Raw genomic sequence first — 21,761 nt, 5'->3', positions numbered from 1 at the left:
TGTTTTAACTGTATGTATAATGGGATTATGTGTCACACTAAGGGGAGGGGATGTGTGGGTTGCACCCGTGATACTATTGGTTATTTTATGCCTCCCCCTGGGTGTGGCCTGTATGTGTACTCATGTAATAAAAACCAGGCTGGGTGCCCCAGCACCTCAGACCACTGCTTGACCCTCAACACGGAGCCTTGTCTCGTTCTTGGGGGGATTCACTGTATGCTGTTGGAGATCGATTGCTAGGAGTGTAAGCTGATGTCTGCTTTTCCTGTTCGTCTGCTAGCAGCTATTCGTGAGGTTCCAGTTTGAAGTGCTATTTTGTATCCAGTTCTGGAGTTTGGTGTTCTGCAGTAGCTGTGCCTGTCTCTCAGAAAGGGGCATATCGCCTAAACGGATTTTAACCCCTTGTCTGCTGAAACGGTCCGTTACAGGGGCTCTGTTAATAATCCCTTAAAGGGACACTCCAGGCACCCAGACCACTTCTGCCCATTGGAGTGGTCTGGGTGCCAACTCCCACTACCCATAACCCTGCAAGTGTAATTATTGCAGTTTTTATAAACTGCAATAATTACCTTGCAGGGTTAACTCCACCTCTAGTTTATGTCTACTAGACAGCCACTAGAGGACCCTTACATGTCTCTAGCACAGATTTTCTGTGCTAGAGCGTCGCTGGACGTCCTCACACTGTGAAAAGACCTCCAGCGTCGCTCAATTCCCCATAGGAAAGCCTTTTTTAATGCTTTCCTATGGGGAGCTCTAATGCGCATGGCATCAGGTCTCCCCGGCTGGCAGGCAGGATCAGTCTCGCCCACCGGCCGATATAATGCAGAGGAGGAGGCGCGGCGGCAGAGGAAGAAGCAGCGATGTGGGACAGGTCGCTGCCTCTGGTAAGTGACTGAAGGGGTACCTTAAATATCAGTAATACAAATTCAGAATGCCTTTAAATAATCCCCTTTCTGTTAGAATAAGATCATTGGGTATTTGTTAAAGAAGAATTGCGTATTCCACAGACCATTGTCCGATACAGATATAGTATATTCCTATCTACAACAGAGACACACTACAATCACTACAGTTTTCATGTTTCATATCACTTGTTTTTTTGTATTTGACACAGTTCTTCATTCATATACACTCTGTGTAGTCTCTTCTGTAGTCTCTAATATCCCCCGGTGTTAGAATGATAGTTTGTTGCTATCTCCTATTCACTAACTTTAATATCACTTAGGTTGCTGAGCAACCGCTGTAATTACCACGGGACGTAACGTAATGACGTCACCTGCGGCTTCTGCACACTTCCGGGTTCCGATCGTTTGGGGAGGTTCTATGCACTTCACCTGGTAAGCAAATATGTTTTAGTTCTTATAAATATGCACTTATTGTTATACACGTTGTTCTGATCTTGATAAAGACCTGAATAGGTCGAAACGTTGATCTATTGAACTTTGAATTTATGGACACAGTAAATTGAACACGATTTAAATCCAGGAGTGTGCCTTATTATTCGTTTATATATATACTTTTCTATAGTGATGTGTAACTCTCAGTAAGCACCTCCTCTCATTCTACCACTTGGAACCCAGACCACAAGGCAGCACACCTTAAAAGGGGAATCCCCTCTAAACTCCTTGAAATACAATGGAGAAAAAGAAAGAAGGAATAAGGGTGCGCCTAAAACAAGTGGAAATAACAAATATTGATATAAAAAATAGGAATAGCAGCAGTGACAAATCGTCCGAAAAAATGTCCAAATGTAATCTAAAAATAGCAATAACAACGGTACCTAATAGTCCGAATATAAAATGTCCAAATGTGCAAATGGTGGTCCTAGTAGTCCATCAGAAGGGTATATAGCGTCCCGAATGTATATAATATTCAGATATTCAGACCTTAAATCCAGCTCTGGTATGGATAGCGTGAAGTGGAATAATCCCCACTCAAGGATATGTGGTGCTCCTCTTTGGTCCTTTAGTAAAATGATGGAGTAGTCCAACTCGGGATAAGAGAAAATAAAAAATATAGTGCTCACTGTATAGTTGATAAAACAATTGAAATGAAATAAAATATACTCACGGTATATAGAGCAGACGTACTGCTCGGTGGATGGCGTATGGGTGGTATAATCCCCACCTTAAGGATTCTTTAGTAGTCCAGTATGGTGGAAATCAATGGTAGTTAGGTCTGAATAAAATAAACGCATAGAATAAAATAGCAAATAATATAAAAGTGAAAGGAGGAATGTGGCAAACCAATGGATAATAGCCAGATATTCCTTTAATAACACTTTGATTTTAATAGAAAAAAGTTTCTATACGCGTTTCACCACAATAGGCTTCATCAAGAAGAAAGAAAGAAGAAAACAGACCTAACATATAGTACTTATATAGGGAACATTGAAATACACATTAACGCTCACTCCGCACCCTGAGCGTCATACCCGGAAGCTGTTCCCTGCAGGACCGCGTTTGCGTTCCACTAGTGAATGACGCGTGCGGTCCATTTACCATCACGTGGTATTACGGTTAAACTGCAGAAAATACAAAAATTGCTTGTGTCCTTAGGAGTACGTTAAAACTGTTAAAACTTTGACAGGATCCTTCAGCCATATATATATATACCTTTGAAAACAGACAATTAGTTTCTGCTGTCTTCATTATTATTAGTATTTATATAGAGCCAGCATATTCCGTAGCGCTTTACAATATTCCCTGGTTCTGTGCAGGGAATGAAGCAAGGAAGACCACAGAGACTGTCCTTAAGGGATATGTTTTTCTAATTTTATTCTTTTATATTTTTGCATATACTTTGTCTGAAAAATAATATATTTCCTTTAAAAACGTGATGGCAGTATTACATTAACACATACCGAGGTGACAGTTGTCTTTTACGGAGGAACAAAATTGGGTTCTTAAAATCATTGTTTTACAGTATATAGGATAGTGACACTTCTGCTGTCATTATATAGGGATTTGATTGACAAGCAACTTTATTCACCCTTGCTGAATTTGAAATTATCTCACTAATAAAGCGTTTCAGGTTTAGCTAACATCTAGGTCCACTCATCCTTTTAAAATTGATAAAATGCATAACATTACATGCAGCAATAACTTGGGATCACAGGACTTAATTGAATGTACCATTCCTGTTTAAATACATTACTATTTTATTATTGCTATTATGATCCATTCAGCAGTTTAAAAAAAAAAAAAAGTTGAATTCGTGAGATTTATTGTCTCTTGTTTCTACTTTCTTTTTGCAGCACACCACTAGGTGTCCCTTGAAAATACACGAGTCAACTTCACCCCACATACTGTGCAGTATATCTGTCCTAAGACCGTGAATAGTTGGTAAGTCATGTCTTCAATTCCAGTTTTCTTTGCAGTAAAACATTGGGCACACTTGTAATAAAGTTGTCTTAGCATCAACCGATTGCAGACTTTAAATGTTGCACAGTGTCTTTATTATAAAAAATGAGCTAAACAATTAATTAGCATATATCTCTTCCTTCATGTTGGCCTTATTCAAAAAACAAAACAGAAAACTTAGAAACATAGAATGTGACGGCAGATAATAACCATTCGGCCCATCTAGTCTGCCCAGTTTTCTAAATACTTTCATTAGTCCCTGGCCTTATCTTATAGTTAGGATTGCCTTCTGCCTATCCCACGCATGCTTAAACTCCTTCACTGTGTTAACATATACCACTTAAACTGCAATCTTATTGCATGCATCTACTACCCTTTAAGAAAAGCAGTACTTCCTCATATTATTTTTAAACATTTACTCCTTTAATTTAAAACTATATCCTCTTGTTTTGGTAGTTTTTCTTCTATTAAATATAGTCTCCTCCTTTACTGTGTTGATCCAAACTACTGGACTAGCAGTTAACCACCTTCAAGATATGGAAATGCCCATTCAATATAAAGTATATATGTGCATTCGTCTTTGGAAGAACTGCGAAAGGATCAAAGATTTCTGGTTTTGGTCATGTAGTCAGAAAAAGATTAGAAAATTTCCATATAACAAATAGCTCACTGACACACTGTCATTCAGTTTATTCAGTAAATGCTAGCGCGACGTTGTAGCAGTTATAGCAGAACAATTACTAATGCTAGCGCGATGTTGTAGCAATTATAGCAGAACAATTACTCCTAATATATATATATATAACTGGCTGCAATCTCTAAAGGGTACCTTCCAATTACCTCTATGTTTATGTCTTTTGAGTGTTTTCATAATATTACGTTTCACATTTGGGGTAGTTGAGAACACATGCACAATTTTATTTGTAAACAAGCTAGCCTTAGGCATAATAGAGTGTCTATTCCTTAATAGGTAGTGGGAATAGGTGGAAAACAAGTAAACGAGATAGGTAGGTTAAACATTCCAACCTAGAGAGATATACATAGGTTGATGATTGTGGGGACATTTATGGGATAATAATAGTAAACAGTTGAGAATTGCCCACTATTTAGATTCTCAGATCCCAAAGATCGTTATCGTGTAAGTGAAATGTATTCCATATAAATAAAATCACAATTTGTTATAAAAATAGATACAATTTATTGTGACAAATTAAATAATAATAATATGTAACATGCGTGATAATAATCAATGAATATTCAGTATAACATGAGTATGCAATACAAATGGCAATACATTCCAATGGTTAACATGGCAATTGTCAAACAAGATTTATGACGGTGTTTCACAGAGCTTGCAGCGTAAGGCCATAAAACTTAGCTAACAGAATAACCCTTTCAATGCTGGTTAGACCTCCTAGGTAATTAAGATCTATTCTCATGTAGTTTTAAATAAAATAACATTTAAACCAGCTCATTAGTCATTTCCTGGAACCATCCAATAAGAGTAATCTACCATGTTCTATAAGCAGAATTTTAACTTGCCTAAACAGATATTTTATCTTATTTTAGAGCAAATCAATACACCTGGATAAATATCACGAAATGCTAACATGTGATAAATCACATAAATACATAATTATTCTAATTCCATCTGCAGAATGGAATGGTTATAACTATATACTTCTAAGTTAACTAAGATTTCTAAATATTGAAATCTGCTCGTGATTTATCCATTCATATATCATGCTATTAGAAAATTTGTAATTAATTTAGATTAATTAAATGAAACCAGTATAATTACCAGTTGAGTAGACATTCTCATCAGATACAACAAATAAGGTAGGTAGGAATGCAAAAAGAGAGACACTTCTAAGGTGTAGATACAAAAATATATACAACCTTATAATAGCGTAGTGGGCGATATCTACAGAGAAATAAATCGCACATAGTGTGATTCAGAATAAAATATCAAGACACGCAGGATGACTATATAAAACTCACAAGATAACAGTGAATGTCAGGCCCATCATCCTTAGTCAGAAGAGGTCTTCAGAGTGTATGGGACAAAATCTTCTTTCATACTTGTAAGGTAAAAGAAACCAAATGATAGTGCAGATGGAAATAAAACTTAAAAGAATGTATTTTACAATTCACTTACAAAAAGGTCCAAGTAAAACAGCATGTAATCCACTACAGGGTGGTATAAACAGCATCAATAGTAAGTCCTCCAAAAGGTGTAATCCGACGTCCAAAGGACTTCCTCAGGGATTATAATTTCACTGTTGCAGGGGTCGCCATTTAAATATGCCGCCAGAAAAATGAAATGTGATCCACCTGTGTTGCTCTCCCGTCGTGTGCGTCTCAAACTGGAACGCACTACATACGTCCGGCGTCACTTCCGGTTCCGGTTTAACAATGAAAATCTTCTATGCGTTCCATACTGGAACGCAAAGGCGAGAAAAGCTCCCAAAACCAAAGAACACAAAAAGACCACTACAGAATTACATTGAAATTACATTGAAATGTCCCATAGTGAGAGGGCATAAGACTACTATGTAATAATAATGAAAAGTAAAAAAGTACAAAAATTATCTATAGAACAGAAAATAAAAAAATATATGTATACACCCTATAATCATGGGACACCTCTTCCATAGATGTTACATATGGATCTATACTCCAAACAATATATTAAACATCATAATCAATAATCATATACTGTTGTTAGACATAGTTATAGATGTATATAATATACATGATATATTGATACTCCAAATATATAAAATATATTAAATCTATTAGCACTCCAATAAATGTATAACATTTAAAAATTAAATATAAAAAATGTGTGATAATTCTTGCTCCAAAACATTTCTGAAACTAAGAAACAAAAATTACAAATCAGGAATAAACACAATATAATAAAGACAAAGGTAGGTGATAAAGAAAAAACCAGGGGAAATGAAGAGGGTGGAGAAAACCTATAGGTCTATCTGCCAGAAAAATCCGATTAATCCTTTAAGATCTATGTCCATATTTAGGCCCTGTTTTAGGGTACCCAAATTATAGATCCATTGTGCTTCTTTTTTATTCAATAATATAGATCTATTACCTCCTCTCCAATTTTTATCCGCTCTATCTATCCCAATCGCCATGAAATTCTCCCACGAAAAAGACGGACATGTGTTGCAGTGTTTAGGAACACTGTGTTCCGTTTTATTTGTGCGGATATTATAAAAGTGTTCCGCCAGTCTAGTGTGTAATTTTCGTGTTGTTCGCCCCACATATTGTGCACCACAACCACATTGTAAAAGATAAATAACGAACGTGGTGGAACATTGAATGAACTTTTTTATCTCACACTTTTTGTTGGTGTAGGTGCCAGTAAAATCATGTGTGATTCTTTTTTGGAATTTACAGGTGGAACACTTTCCTCAACTATAAAAGCCTTTTAAGTTAAATAAATGGGTATCCACTTTTTTTGTGCGTAGTAGACTAGGTGCTAACTGTTTTTTTAGATTTTCCGCCTTTTTATATATCACCATTGGTTTTTCTGGAATCACTTTTCCTAATATATCATCCTTCCTTAAAGGACCACTCTAGTGCCAGGAAAACATACTCGTTTTCCTGGCACTAGAGTGCCCTGAGGGTGCCCCCACCCTCAGGGACCCCCTCCCGCCCGGCTCTGGAAAGGGGAAAGGGGTAAAAACTTACCTTTTTCCAGCGCTGGGCGGGGAGCTCTCCTCCTCCTCTCCGCCTCCGTTCCTCCCCGTCGGCTGAATGCGCACGCGCGGCAAGAGCTGCGCGCGCATTCAGCCGGTCACATAGGAAAGCATTCATAATGCTTTCCTATGGACGCTTGCGTGCTCTCACTGTGATTTTCACAGTGAGAATCACGCAAGCGCCTCTAGCGGCTGTCAGTGAGACAGCCACTAGAGGAAATAGGGGAAGGCTTAACTAATTGATAAACATAGCAGTTTCTCTGAAACTGCTATGTTTATAAAAAAATTAGTTAACCCTAGAAGGACCTGGCACCCAGACCACTTCATTAAGCTGAAGTGGTCTGGGTGCCTAGAGTGGTCCTTTAATATATGCCAGTGTTTTTTCCATTTTTTTTCCATTTTTTTGGCCTGGGAATTAAACCTGGTAATAAAGGCATATTCAAATCTATTGTTAGTTTTATTTTTTTGAGTACCGCCTTGGTTTCTCAATAGAGATTGTCTTTCTAGACTTTTTATTTGTTCCTTATCCTGATTCATTTTTACCAAATCATAAGTCTTTTCATAATATCTTTTTTTAATAATCTGATTTTGTTCCTCAAATATTGACAGATCTGTACAGTTACGTCTTAGGCGCATCATTTGACCCTTAGGGACATTCGTGAGCTACGGACTATGATGTAAGCTAGATTTATTGATTGCTGTGTTACAGTCTGTGCTTTTGAAAAAGGTTTTACTTTTTAGTTGTTCTCCCTCGACATAAAGGGTAAGATCCAAAAAGTCAATATGTGTAGAATGTATAACCGATGTAAAATGTAAATTATAATCATTATCATTGATATTATTTATGAAGGTTACAAGTCCCTCTGTCTGACCTTCCCATATAATTAGAACATCGTCTATGTAGCGTCGCCATAGGACCAGACCGCCCCCGGCCCTTTTTGTAAGTGCATTGTAAAATAAATTATTTGAAGTTTTATTTCCATCTGCACTATCATTTGGTTTCTTTTACCTTGCAAGTATGAAAGAAGATTTTGTCCCATACACTCTGAAGACCTCTTCTGACTAAGGATGATGGGCCTGACATTCACTGTTATCTTGTGAGTTTTATATAGTCATCCTGCGTGTCTTGATATTTTATTCTGTATCACACTATGTGCGATTTATTTCTCTGTAGATATCGCCCACTACGCTATGATAAGGTTGTATATATTTTTGTATCTACACCTTAGAAGTGTCTCTCTTTTTGCATTCCTACCTACCTTATTTGTTGTATTATTGTTTTGGTGTTTTCAGAGGGCACACTAGTAGGTTTGCTGCTTTCTGTATTTTAGTGGTTGGGTACCTTTATTGCTTTATTCTCATCAGATGTTCTCAGGTAGCTAAGTGTCAAGGAATGTTTGTCATGCGTCTCTTTCTCGCTCTGACTCTGCTTTTCTTTCTTAGCCTGCTTCCGACTCTTTGACTTTTTCCCCCAACTGCTCACTCCTTTGCTTCCTCTCCCTCTTCCCTTTGTCTTAACTTTTAAAGGGAAAAATTCTCTGTTCGTCACTAGGTGATAGACCAATAGAAAACTGGAGGTGTGGTTACCTTCCAGATAGCAATTTAAGTATTTGGTCTATAGAGGGCAGTCTCGTCCCACTAAACATACCTATCCAGGAAAGAGTTAACTTTTCCTGGTGGCTATTTTGACGTCATTTAGCTTATCTTTATGGTTATCTATAACTTAAGTTTACTGTCAATTCAAAGAGTTTCTTTGGGCTTTCTTCAGACTATGTGTCTGGCAAATTCTGCTATAATTTCTAATATGACAGTTATAACTAAATATGACCTCTAAATTACATTGGGACCTTATACAATATCGAAAGTAAAATTAAATTATTTAATCTTCTCTGTCACAATAGTCTGGGTTTAGAATTTATTCTATTCAATTAGCATTTAGACAGTCTGTCCATCCCCCGTTCTCATGTCTTATCACTTGATTTGTATATACAAACATTCCTAAGCTCTGGCAAAGTGGTTAGTTTTACAGAAGGGATAGAAATCTTGTGTCTTTTGTTAGCTTGAAAATAACAAAATTGAGTCTGCTCTGTTCAGAGTGACTCTGACAATATACATTTTAATTTCTATCATAGCACAAAATGTCTGCCGATATAAATACCCTGACATGATTTTTGCTTGTAATAAGCTGGGCAGCTTCAATAACTGTGGGAGATGATTTCACCCCATAAACCCCCATAAATAATCATGGGTATGCTCAGTGAAGTGAGGTTGGCACATCGCAGAGGCTTAGCTCACGGTTTTGCAGTGCACATACTGAGTAGAAGTGGGTCCCTGGGACATATCTGCCAAGTATCCTCTTGGATGTCTGCTCAGCCGATACCCTCCATGGGCTTAGTGTAGTCCTGCTGTATGCTGTGTCCGTTGCGGTTTCATTGCGGCTGACCGGGTGGCACTGTATGGCACACCAGGGAGAGGATGCAGTGTCTGGCATTGGGAACCAGCTCCTTGGACTGACTTGAGGGTAGGTTTCCGTGGGTGTGTTTCCAATGTCAGCCACTGTGCTGTGAGCGCTGGCTTGATGTGCTTCCAGCTCCACTACCCGTCCAAGGCCTGCTCCCGAGCCATAGACGAAGCCCTGTCCTGGGTTTCCAGATGCAAGCATCGTGCTGGGGCACTATGTGCTGTGCACACAGCAGGCTGCTGTATATGTCGGGCCAGCTTGTGCCAATGAGCTGCGCTGAGTGCGGTGAATGCAGGGGTAGTGTTGGTGGTCCCTCTGGCAGCGGCACTTGCACACATGGCCTCCACCATTTTAGGTAAGGACCCTGGGCTGCCTGTCGGGATGGCATTATCGCTGGGTCTTGGATGTATTGTGGTGAGTGGGGCCACAGGGTGAGGACTGGGATCACCCCCACCAGTCCAGAGGGGGGGGCAACAGGGTCAGTTCCACCTAGATTCTGACTACTTGAAGGACTGATAAAACCACCTCTTCAGGCTGAGAATTCCACATCCTTCCACATCCTTAAAGATCATACTGTAAAAAAAAAAACCTTTTCTTTGCCTTAGATTAAATCTCCTTTCTTCCAGTCTAAATGTGTGACCTCATGTCTTATGTATAGCCCTGTTTAAGAATAGATTTCCAGATAATGGATTGTACTCACCCCGAATATATTTGTATAATGTAATCATATCCCCTCTGAGGCACCGTTTTTCCAAACTAAAAAGATTTAAATTTTTTAACCTTTTTTCGTAACTAAAATGCTCTGTTCAGCCCATATTATACATGTTGTGGTGATAAGTGCACTTCCAACTGCTGCAGAGGATGGCAGATTATGTAACCTCTTAGAGACTTGTCAAAATTTGGCAGGCACGAACACCACAGCGTTAAGGCTAGTCAAAAGTTGTACAAGAACACCAATACTGAAGCAGAATAAAGATCCAACTCAGGTGGAAAGTTATAGACCTATTTCCCTCATAAATACTGATGTTAAGATCATTGCCGCAATAATAGCAAATAGGATGAAAACCATACTACCTGATATAATAGACCCTGATCAAATAGGTTTTGTACCAGGTAGAGTCTCATCTGATAACACCAGATGTATTATTGACATCATAGGTTTGGCTAATAGAACAAAAAAAAACTTGCTATAATAACGGTGGACGGTGAGAAAGCGTTTGACAGAGTGGATTGGGTTTTTATGAGCAAAACCCTGAAAGAATTTGGATTCCAGGGTTGGATCCATCGAGCCATAATGTCTCTATATAGCGGTCCTTCTGCGAGGACCGTGGGCTCTAACATCTGCGCTGACTGGTTCAATTTGTATAATGGAACAAGACAGGGCTGTCCACTATCCCCTATTCTCTACATAATTACTATGGAAATCTTGGCCAATAAAATAAGATCTAACCAATATATAAGTAGGGTAACTATCAAACAAAGAGAGCTGAAACTGAAACTCTACGCCGACGATCTAATTTTGACCCTTACCGATCCTATTAAATCCATCAGGGCTTTTATGGAGATAGTAAAGGAATATAGCGACATTTCAAACTACAAATTAAATGAAGATAAAACAATCATATTCGATATTAATTTAAATACAGCCACCAGGACCCATCTACAAGATTCCTATAACTTTAAATGGGCTAAAAACAGTATCCCATATTTAGGGATATTTTTGACAAGCAATCCCTCAGAATTAATTCAGTCTAACTTTCTGAGTAACTTTAGAGATATGTCTAAAGCTTTGAACAGATGGAAAAAAATAGAAATTTCTTGGTGGGGCAGAATGAATTTAATAAAGGCATATCTTTTTCCTAAATGGGCATATATGTTCCGAATGCTTCCCATAAAAATACCTAGACCATGGCTCGATATGATTCAAAATTCGGTCACTAATTTTATTTGGAAAAACAAGAGACCTAGAATAAACAAATTACTCTTGGCAAAAAATTAAAGAAGGAGGCTTTGGTTTTCCGACCATCAATGATATATATCTGGCAAACGAGTTCTTCCATATTTACCGAACCCAGTTGGAAACTGTTAAGAACGAGGGGTGGTATATTCTAGAAAGAGAGATATGTCAGGTCCAAGACCCAAGTTCTCTACTCTGGTATAGTTCTGCTGATCCTAAAGTTCGACTTTAAGAAAATCTAATATATGTATAGATTCAATACTAGAAATTTGGCAGATTATAAAAAGGAAGTGCAACATAGAAACCAAAATCCCCTCAACCCTTAAATTTAAATTAATACCATATTACGTAACAGACCTGAACTTAAAGAGTTGGATTTCTAGTGGTATTGTCCAGACTGACCAGATGTTTGTAAAAGATACAATTAAACCATTCCCACAACTGAAGCAGGAATTCTGGTTACCTAATAAGGAACTATTCACATATTTGAGATTCAAAAATTTCTTAAACCAAAAGATTGACCATAATCTACAAGTCGGGGCTAAGCTGATATGTTTAATATTAAATAATAAGACAGTAAACTGAGTATCCGCTTCAGCAATGAATGCTATCCTAAAACTAGATGCACCTCCTGTCATTACTTCCTTGCAAAAATGGGAGAAAGAATTAAAAATAAGAATTAACAGGGAAGATTGGTGTACGGTTATATCCAGAACAGCCAAAAACATTAATTGTTTGAATTTACTGGAAACATTATATAAAGTAATAAATAGATGGTACCTTGTCCCTACCAGACTAGCCAATATGTATAGCTCGACTTCACCTCTATGTTGGAGATGTAAGCAACAGGTTGGGCTCTTTCATACACATTTGGTGGGAATGTGAGATTGTCAGAAACTTCTGTCAGGAAAGCTTTGTTACTCTTGAAAAATAGATTTCTAAGCCTATTCCTAAATGTCCAGAAAATGCTATTTTACATTTAAATATTGACTCCTTATCTCAGAAGGATTCTACTGTTTATATTCATTTTATGATAGCGGCAAAGATAATAATAGCTTTAGACAAACTCCTATCTCAAGTTAAGTTTCAATTGGGAATGGAATCCCAACTAGACAAGCTATATGGTAAAGATCTGAAAGCCAAAGATTATAGCACCTTTTGGATAGAAAAGTTATAAAGTGAATATGGTGATTATGGTTGTCCCTGAGTGACAGAATGTCCAGGTCACACTTAAAGACTAAAGGCTGGGAAATTAGCATAAGAATCTAATGTGACTCTGGAACTCTGTAACCAATTGGTAGATCTCCCTCTGCTCTCCATTCAGCATGAAAGTTGATGTATTGTATTTGTATGTATACCGTATTATGACCTTTTGTTTGATTTCGATTGAACTCTGAATATCATGTTTTATGTAAGCAAGTAAGATTAATGTCTATTTTTGTATGAAAAAAAATAAAAACTATAAATCATAAAAAAAAGTTGTACAAGAACAAGCAGGTTTGCCAAGATATTATTGAGACACAATAAAACACTGTCACAATACCCGTAGTTTGTAGTGCTGTGTTATCACGGGCATTATGTATTTTATGAGTTTTGATGCACACCTACTCATCCTTAGTTTCCTGGTGCTTCATTATGACACCACTTGTTGATGATGTATACACACTTGTGACATCCATGGACTCTGTGACAAATTACAACCATGTATAGCAAACTCACAGCTCACAATGAATATCTTTGCGGGCTAGCGAGCCGCAAGTTTGCCATGCTTACAGTTAAGGCAGAGTAGGCACATGCTCTCCCTACATTGCAGGTGCCTACTCTGCTTAAATTTACACAGATGGGGGAGAGAGGACACTGGCGGAAGTCTGTTCTTACTGCTCCTCACTGCTCCCTCGTGCGCGCCCTCTGTAGTGAATCCGGGTGACTGAATAAACTACACACGAGGAAGCAGTGAGGAGCAGGAAGGGAGACCTCCAGATAGAAAATCCCCACTGGACCCCAGGTAGAGGCCTCACACCAGCTCTCAAAGGTAGGGAGCTATAAATAAAATATGTGAGTGTGTGCAAGAATGTGTAATTGTATGTCTGTCGGTGTATGTGTCTGTCTGTGTGTATGTGTGTGTGTTAGTCAGTGTTGCAATGGCTGCGGCTGGACAGTGGACGAATGCAACACCACGTCACATTCGGACGTGACGTCAACATGCTCCACCTTCACATGGTTTCAAGGAGTAGTGGGAGGATCCGCTTTGGCACAGGGTGCAGACATCGCTACTGGGGCTATACCAGAGGCCAGACTCCGGAGTCGCATACTGGCAGCGGCAATGTGAGTGGAGTCTGCTTGTTGGATATTTTTTTTTTTTTAAACCGGGGGTGTGGTCTAGTAGAGGGTGGTGCTGGGATTTAGCATAGAGGGGGTAGACTGGGATTTAATATAGGGGGGTGAGTCTGATTTAGTATAGAGAGGGGGAGACTGGAATTTAGTATAAAGGGGAGTACTGGGGTTTATAATAGGGAGATGCTATTTTTTTTTTTATATATACTGTACTTTTCAAAATAAACCTACGTTTCTATGAAAATTTAAGGGTTTGTTTGTTTTTGTGTCCCACATAAACTTAACCCCTTAAGGACAGAGCTTCAGAAGCTTGACTTACGCTTAATGACACAAGCAATTTTTGCATTTTCTTGCTGTTTGCGTTCAACTGCAATTTGCATCTCTCTTATTTATTGCACCGACACATATTATATACTGTTTTTTAAAGGACAGAAAGGGCTTTAATTTGATATAACATATATATATATATATATATATATAAATGCTTACTTATTATAAAAAAAATACAGAAAAATGCAAAAAAAAGAAAAATATTGTTTTTTTTTTACAGTTTTTGCAATCATAATGTGTGCATAATTAGTGCAGGTTAAGGAAAGTAATTAAAAATAAATTCATTTATTTGTTCTGATTTACAGAATATATAATGTGTCTAGGATTTTAAGTTTTTTTTGATAGTTACAGGTCACAAAGCACAAGGAGTAAAATAAAATTTTAATGTGGAGCGATTTTAGAATTTGGTATGTTTGTCTTGTAAGCCTAATAGCCATAAAATAAAACAAAATTGCCACACAAAAGTATATATTTATATAAAGTAGACATCACAGGCTATTTACCTAAGGTTGTTTTGACACTTTCTACGTAGCCATTTTACCGCCAACCTCTGCTAAATATTGGAGTAAAATTTTGTTTTTTGGGGGTTTTCGCACACAAATGTATAACAAAGAACTTCTCATGTGTATTTTGTAAAGTTGGTGTGTGCTATTCCTGTACAAAGTTTTATTATGTGTTCAGTTACTTCTGCTGAGTACAACGGTACCCCCATTGTATGTCTTTGGCACTATTTCGTGAAGCTACAGTGCCATATAGGAGACCTGTCCTTTTCAGTATTCACAGTAGAATTTTGAGAGACGGATTTAATGAGCCTATGCTTCCATTTGGGGTATTATAACAGTTTGACTGTTCAAAAACCCCCACAAAGGCCTACCATTTGTAAAAGTAGACACTCCAGGGTATCTCATAAGGTGCATATTGTGCCTTAACATGCCCCCATTTTTTTACCATTACATGCCAAAGTATGTGGTAAAAAATAATTTTGTGCATTTTTTACATACGGATTGCATTTTTGCTGGGCATTTTGTATATTTCATATGTGCCACTAAGTTCAAACCCCCCAAATTATGCTCAGCTAAGTCTTCTGAGTAAAAGGACACCCCCATTGTATGTCTATGGCACTATTTCGGGAAGCTACAGTGCCATACAGGAGACCTGTCCTTTTCAGTATTCACAGTAGAATTTTGAGAGACGGATTTAATGAGCCTATGCTTCCATTTGGGGTATTATAACAGTTTGACTGTTCAAAAACCCCCACAAAGGCCTACCATTTGTAAAAGTAGACACTCCAGGGTATCTCATAAGGTGCATATTGTGCCTTAACATGCCCCCATTTTTTTACCATTACATGCCAAAGTATGTGGTAAAAAATAATTTTGTGCATTTTTTACATACGGATTGCATTTTTGCTGGGCATTTTGTATATTTCATATGTGCCACTAAGTTCAAACCCCCCAAATTATGCTCAGCTAAGTCTTCTGAGTAAAAGGACACCCCCATTGTATGTCTATGGCACTATTTCGGGAAGCTACAGTGCCATACAGGAGACCTGTCCTTTTCAGTATTCACAGTAGAATTTTGAGAGACGGATTTAATGAGCCTATGCTTCCATTTGGGGTATTATAACAGTTTGACTGTTCAAAAAAAAACCCACAAAGGCCTACCATTTGTAAAAGTAGACACTCCAGGGTATATCATAAGGTGCATATTGTGCCTTAGCATGCCCCCATTTTTTCACCAATATATGCCAAAGTATGTGGTAAAAAATAATTTTGTGCATTTTTTGACATACGGATTGCATTTTTGCTGGGCATTTTGTATATGTCATATGTGCCACTAAGTTCAAAACCTCCAAATTATGCTCAGCTAAGTCTTCTGAGTAAAAAGACATCCCCAATGAATGTCTTTTGCACTATTTTGTGAAGCTACAGTGGCATATTGGAGACCAAGCCATATCAGTTTTTACAGAACTTTGAATTTTGACGCTGGGCCTATGTGCAATTTCCAAGCATCTTCGTAAGTTTTAAATTCAAACTACCCCACAAAGGCCTACCATTTCTTAAAGTAGACACCCCAGGGTATTTCAAAAGGCATATTTTGAACCTTAGCGTGGGATAATTTTTCCGCTAGCTTGTACCAGGTGTAGTGGTAATAAGCATTTTTTCTGCCTTTTTGACACACAAAGTGAGTTTGCACAGTATATTTTGCAAACCTTATGTGTACCACCACTCTATAATACTTTTTATGTTGCTCAGCTATGTTGGCTGAGTACAAAAATACCCCCATATGTACTTTTGCCAGGTATATGTGGACATCGGAGGGGCACATTTGGGACACAGCCATTCCATTTTTTTTCAAACTTTAAATTTTTACGCTGTGCCCATGTCCCATTTTAGAGTATTTTACCAGGCTATATAATTCAAACTACCCCACAAAGGCATACCATTTCTTAAAGAAGACATCCCAGGGTATTTCAAAAGGCATATTTTGAACCTTAGTGTGGGATCATTTTTCCGCTAGCTTGTACCAGGTGTAGTGGTAATAAGCGTTTTTTCTGCCTTTTTGACACACAAAGTGAGTTTGCACAGTATATTTTGCAAACCTTATGTGTACCACCACTCTATAATACTTTTTATGTTGCTCAGCTATGTTGGCTGAGTACAAAAATACCCCCATATGTACTTTTGCCAGGTATATGTGGACATCGGAGGGGCACATTTGGGACACAGCCATTCCATTTTTTTTCAAACTTTAAATTTTTACGCTGTGCCCATGTCCCATTTTAGAGTATTTTACCAGGCTATATAATCCAAATACCCCATAAAGCCATACCATTTATTAAAGAAGACATCCCAGGGTATTTCAAAAGGCATATTTTGAACCTTAGCGTGGGATCATTTTTCCGCTAGCTTGTACCAGGTGTAGTGGTAATGAGCGTTATTAAATTAATTTTTTAACTTTTTAAAACTTTTTTACTTTGTAAAACTATTTTTTAAACTTTTGTTTTGCTTATTCATTTTTTTAAAGTTTCCTAAACTTTCGTAAAACTTTTTTTTACAGATTTAAAATTTTTCTAAGCTTTTTCTTTTACCGTTAACCCCTAACTAGCAGTAAGCAGCACTAACAGTAAATTCCCCATTTTCCCATAACTCCCACCCACCCCAGCTAGCAAAATATTTAATTATACAATATTTAAATTAGTTAATTAAATTAATTTAACCCCTGAGGGTTAAAAAATAAATAAAAGTTAATCGTCAGGGGTTAAAAAAAAATTAGATCACAGTATAATACTGTGATCTGTATTTTGATCACTGTAGGCAGTGATAGACTGGCAGGGAAGGGGTTAATTTTTATTTGGACTGGGTAAAGGGTTTATTTTTTTTTTATTTTTTACTTAAACGTTATTAAAACTTTTTTTTAACTTAATTTTTTAACTTTTTAAAGCTTGTTTTAAAACTTTTTTTAACGTTAACCCCTAGTTAGCCTAACACTAAATCCCCCAATTCCCCGCTAACTTCCACCCTCCCCAGCTAGCTAAATTTATCATTTTAAAATATTTAAATTAATTAATAAAATAAATTTAACCCCTGAGGGTTAAAAAAAACGAATTAACCCTCAGGGGTTAAAAAAAAAAATCAGATCATATTAAAATGTAATCCCTGCCAATTGATCACTGTAGTCAGTGATCAATTGGCAGGGAAGGGGTTAATTTTTTATTAAAATGGTAAAGGGGGGGTAAAGGGGGGTGGGATTTTAAATAAACTTTATTTTTTTTTCCACCAGGGGGCAGGATCAGCACTGATCCGTCTCCCTGCACTTCACACTGAACCCGGAAGTGCAGGGAGGCGGAAGGTAAGTATACAGAGCACATGTGCCCGCTCTGGCATGCTGTCAGAGCGGGCACATGTACTGGGACAGCCCGATCCGGTGCTCCCGGTCTGCCTCTAATGCAGAGGCAGACCGGAGCACCATTAACCCCACGATCGCCGCGATTGCGACGATCTGGGGTTAATTTTACCGCGTGACGGACGAGGGCCGTCATCCGTCGTTAAGGGTATCCCCTGGATGACGGACCTCGTCCGTCACCCGTCGTGAAGGGGTTAAACCTTGTTTATTTGGCCTGTGCTAGCCTTTGAGTTTGACATGCTTGCTGTATAGTGAATATATACTTCTTGATTGTCATTGTTTCTTTGCCCTGTCGTGGTTCTTGTTACCAGACAGTGTGTTTATACTGTGTCTTGGATTTCCTGTTTTCTGACCTCTGCTTGTTTGACTATTCTTGCGCTCTTTTATCCTAATCTTGGCCTGGCTATCACTTCTATGTATTTCTCTTATCCTGACCTCGGCCAGTCTCTTATTTATTCTCTATCTGCTTGCAGACATTTCATAGCTCTGTATTCGGCACTAACCCGGCCACTCTAAGGACCGGTACATGTACCTTTACTGTTTCCTTCAGGTTTGCATGTTAGGGTAACTCTATTCATGACAAACGCCACTTAGCAGATGATAGAATGTTTCTTTAAGCAGCAGAAAGCAATACATCTCTTATCAGAGATGAACATAGAAGTCATGTCCATTGAAGACCCTACAGCATGTCAATGAGGTCACAAACAATTTAATTCAAGTCACGGCAAGCCTTGGGCAGTTTATTCCATTATTCACACTCTAGTGTGGGTGGTATGATCCCCACCTCAGGATATACTTGGAGTCACACGAAGATAAAAGCAGGTAAAAGTAGGCCAGGCAAAAAATTCCAAATAAAAAAATTCTATTTCAAAAGATGATTAGCACAATCTTGTAACCAAAAAAACTTTTATTAAGAAAACGATACAATTAAAATAACCATAATGCGTTTCGCCATTAGGGCTTTTTCAAATGGGATAAAAAAATGTATGCCATTTGAAAAAGCCCTTGTGGCGAAACGCGTTATGGTTATTTTAATTTTCTTAATACAACATTTTTGGTTACAAGTTTGTGCCAATCATCTTTTGAATTACACATTTTATATTTGGAATTTTTAGCCTGGCCTACTTTTACTTGCTTTTATCTTCGTGTGACTCCAAGTATATCCTAAGGTGGGGATTATACCACCAACGCTGATACCATAGTGCAGTTTGCAAGCACTCCACTTGTGAGTACAATTTTACTTATGTTTATTGCATTTTTATTTTACTTAGAGCACTACTAGTTGTCTTTCATTTTTTTTCCTCTCCTGAGTGTTGGACATCACCCGTCTGGAGGACTCCTATCATACATCCTTTAAGCGGGGATTATACCGCTGTACGCTCTTCACACCAGAGCTGGGTATAGCTCTTTTAAATGTGAGTTGAACTTACTTATCCATTTGTTTTATCTTCACTTGTCAGTACATATTGCACCATTGGCTTTTTCCCATTCTTGTTTTACATACGAGCAAGGAGACTGAACAACTTAAGCAATTGAGTACACTACACCCAAAAACCAGCACTCCATAAAGACATGTACCTCTGTGGGAGACTTTGTTTTTGACTTTTATTTTTTATTTTTTGGTTCTCATCTTTTGGTGGTTTTATTAGAACTTTAGTCCCACTGAGTTAGTGAGACCATACTAATTATATTGACTTAGGACTATTGTATATACTATTATTACAACTTTTATTACTAATACCTACCTCTTGGCGCAGTCCTTCTTCTGTTTTTTTTGTGTCACATGTTTTATCTTCAGAGGGTTTTAGGGTTACCCTTTGTTGGGCCGCTGCCTACATTCTATTTATATTAGCGCTGACCCTTCTCCCACTCTTTTTATTAAATAAAAGGCTGCCAACAACAGCTCTATAATAAAAACAACAAAATAAAATGCAGGCGTTTCGCCAACGGCTTTTTAAAAAAATCTGGGTGATGCAAGTAGGATATTATCCTCCCTTTATACTTATTACCTGCACATACTACACCATTGTGTTTTCTATTTTTCTCCATATATATCTATTTCATTTTGGAAATGTTCTAAAGACCCTCCACTTATATCCATAGACGGGAATTATTCCATCCAGGCCTCCATAATAGAGCTGAGACAACTCTAAAAAGTGTGAGTGTGCACTTTGTTCATTTGTACCCTTTCATTAATACCAACTGTACTGCACCATTATCTGTTTTTGCTCTGTACTTATAGATTCATGTACTAAGATCAACACCTGCATCGTATGTATATACAATTTTGAGCGCTGATCACCTCTTTTTTATATTTCTCACAATCCTATAGATCTGCCTATCTTCCTCGCTTTGTTTTTTGTTTTTTTATTATAATTACTAAATACTAACTTTCAGTTTTTTACTAATTTGGCCACTTCTGCGGAGTCCCACAGTGGTTTCTTCACTTTTTTTGCTCTTACTGACAAGCCTTATGCAATTTTCTAAAAGACACAAAGCTGACCAATAGATAGAGCAGTGCTAAACAAACTAAATACAATAGGGTGAGAGGCAGCACACCTGACAATAGGGGGGGAATCCCTTCAACCCCAAAGGAAACTAGAACAAGTAAAACAAAGAATGCAGGTAGCGCCGAGAATAAAATGCAAAAAAGATTTAAAAAGAGTCCAAAAATAAAACATAAAAGAATGAAAATACCAAATGGTAAGGCACAGTGTCAAAGGTTGCAGTAGATTTTCTAATCGTACTATGGAACATGAGAAAGCCGTAAGGGGAGAAACGGATTGTGCTTTTTATCTCTGTTCTTAAATAAAGTATTTTTGGCTTATTACCTGTTTCTAGCCATATACTTTTTAAAATTTATATTTACTTTTTATATTTTACCTGACATATGAACTCATCACCTTCTGCGGACAACAGACTAAAGAATCCTTGGTGGGTATTTTACCACCCATGCGTGAATCATAGAGCGGTCAGTCTGCTCACTTTTTTGTATGCATATTTCCATTTTTTTTTCTCATTACTTATATGTAGAGCACTATTGGCTGCTTCTTTTGTCATTCCACATGATCTACCTCATCGCTATCCAGTTGTGATTTGCTACCATTCTACTGTGTACCAACATCGGAGGAATATCCTGCAAGTGGGTATTACATACCACACTGCATGCTGTTTTACCTAGAGCTGTTTATAGCTCTACCATATGTGAGTTGACATTTATTTTTAGTGTTGTTTGTCGAATTGCATCCTACCATATTGCACTATTGGTTCGCCTTTGATTTTTGCTTTCTTTTCATATGCGGTTACTAAGCGAAGCTACCCAAAAAGTTCCATACTACAATTAGAAGATCTACTGCTACCTTTGAGACTGTGCCTTACCTTTTTATATATATATTTTTTTATTATTTTAGGTTTTATTTGTGGACTCTTTTTTTTATATCTTTTTTTTTTGCATTTTATTGTTGCTATTATTGTATACCCTTGTATTTGTAGTATTTTATTCTTGGCGCTACCTGCATTCTTTATTTTACTTTTGCAATTTTCTGTTGCCTTAGTGCAACTTTTAAATAATCTAATTTCTCCTGGACTCCATTTAAACTGCTTCATTATAATGACTCCCTTATGCATATTCTAAGTGTAGAAAAGTCTGGTTTTCTAAAATCTTAAACTTTTGTTTTGGTCTGTGTCAC

General features: G+C 37.6%; 1 long non-coding RNA gene across 1 annotated transcript in view; it reads right to left on the bottom strand.

Moving 5' to 3' along the window:
* Nucleotides 1-21,761, bottom strand: part of LOC134582826 (uncharacterized) — an 859,230-nt gene that overhangs the window by 583,684 nt on the left and 253,785 nt on the right. The window lies entirely within an intron of this gene.

The sequence above is a fragment of the Pelobates fuscus genome, chromosome 13, assembly GCF_036172605.1.
Source record: "Pelobates fuscus isolate aPelFus1 chromosome 13, aPelFus1.pri, whole genome shotgun sequence".
NCBI classification, from domain to species: Eukaryota; Metazoa; Chordata; class Amphibia; order Anura; family Pelobatidae; genus Pelobates; species Pelobates fuscus.
The sequence above is the reverse complement of the archived record's forward strand: the minus strand, read 5'-3'. Positions and strand labels throughout refer to the sequence as shown.